Source organism: Megalopta genalis, chromosome 6 (genome assembly GCF_051020955.1).
Source record: "Megalopta genalis isolate 19385.01 chromosome 6, iyMegGena1_principal, whole genome shotgun sequence".
Lineage (NCBI taxonomy): Eukaryota > Metazoa > Arthropoda > Insecta > Hymenoptera > Halictidae > Megalopta > Megalopta genalis.
In genome coordinates, this window is record NC_135018.1 from 4,008,681 (window position 1) to 4,010,762 (window position 2,082).

Consider the following 2,082-nt stretch of genomic DNA (forward strand, 5'->3'; position numbering starts at 1 on the left):
ATCTACTAGATTTCGATAATAGAAAAATCGGATTTTGTCTCGATTTAGAAAAGATGAGAAACATTTATATTCAGTAGATTATATATGAAATCTTTGTCACAAGTCTACTCGTTGTTATAGTGCAAAGAAATAAGAATTTATATATATAGCAATAGCACTTAAAAACCGTCTCAATTATAAGAGAGTATATATATATAGTTGAGACGGTTTTTGAGTGCTATTGCTTATTATACAATCTGTAAAACTTCCATCAGTTTTTGTCTGACTTTTATATATATATATATATATATATATATATATATATATATATATAAACTGATGGAAGTTTTACAGATTGTATAATAAGCAATAGCACTCAAAAACCGTCTCAACTATAAGAGAGTAGCCGATTATGGGAAAGAAAAATCCTTCAAAGATATAACAACTATTATTAATTGACTACGAATTTTGCGTTGAAGAAGAGAATTAGCCGTATTATCACTAGCGTTGATTGATCATGAATTTTAAAGCAGGACTAAGTCTGCGAAATTACGTAACCAGTCATTAAGCATGCCACTAACAATAGAAAAACTGCACGCGAGATAGATGCCGCTTTATCCTCGTGTGCCAACATATTCACAATCAGACAAAAGAACGTGAAACAATCAATTTTATTCGTACGCGCCATCTGCGTATCGTCTCTACAATGCAATTGTACCGAAAAATCAGACGTCGAAACGGAATATTATTATAGAAACTCTCAGTGATGTGACTTACCCTGTGGAAAGTAACGTTATAACGAGATATCGCGGGATGAATGGAAACGCAACAAGCTACACGCTGAATGTGCCAAATTGAGGAGGGTCATTTGTTTGATACAAGCGTCGCTGTGGTAACCCATGACAATTCCCCATCCTCTACCGTTCTGTACGTGACTATCTCGTTTTTCCATTTCCCTTTCTTTCTCTCTCTCTCTCTCCCTCTCTCTCTCGCGCTCTTCTTTTTTTCGTCGACGTCGTAATTTCACCGTCGGTGATCGACCTGTACTGGTTCCCGTGATTGGCACGCGTCAATGACAGGAACTGCGGCGCAGTCCCCCGCCATTTCTCACTCGGCCCACGGTGAAATGGTCCACGGTGTGGTCGTCATCGTGCAAAGGCTCGCGTTCGAGACTTTGACATCTGTGCCATAAAAGATTAATGGATCATTCGTCTGCTGCTTCGATCTCGATTCCGATTACTCTCTTTTTCTTGATTCCAGCGTGCGTCGCGCCGTTCATTTCTTCGTGACTATACTCGCTGATATTTCTCTGCAGTCACTGCTTTAAATGAAACAGAAACATTTCAACAAGAGACAGCACTCGTTGTACACTGAACGGTGGTTTCGTTTAGTTTTCATTCCGTTTTGCTTTATTCTCATCTGTTTACGTTCATTCGAGAATTCTTCGTTTTTGATACAATATAGAATAGTACCTTTTGCATCATTCTATTTTTGTAACATTCTTGGTTTCCTCTTTCGTTCTCCCTTTGCGTTACTATATGTATCCGGTTTTCTTTCCTTACGTAAAATTGAAAATTCTGGAAATATAGTATAAGAAATATCGTTGCTGCTACTGTGAAAATCAATGGTCGATATTTGGAGCTATTGTTCATGGAAATGCTCTGCGTAGCTAATATACCTCAACCATTTTGAATTTCCACACTGGCACGAATACTAAACGCAAACTGTGCTCGTCACGGTGATTTTTGAATCAGGAAAGTGCTAATTTCTTTTTCTCGTCACGAGTATCAGAGCGACGACAATTTATCCCGAGAATTCCGGGTTTTAGACAGTCTGCCTTTGGTATTGATCTTGATCCCAGCCACAGCTGCGACGTATTAGTTTATCTGTCGCGGATCGATCGGCAGAGGATCACGAGGGCGTTAATTCCTCAAAACGAGTGCGCCAAACCGCACTTCCTTCACCAGAGCCGTCTACTCTCTGCAAGACTCGGCTTTGCTCTCTCTCAGCACGTGAATCGTGATTACCGCCTATGTGCGATGCACCGTTGTCGACGTCGGTCGCTCGCACGAACGATTATCGACGGTGTAGCGCGCGTGCGAA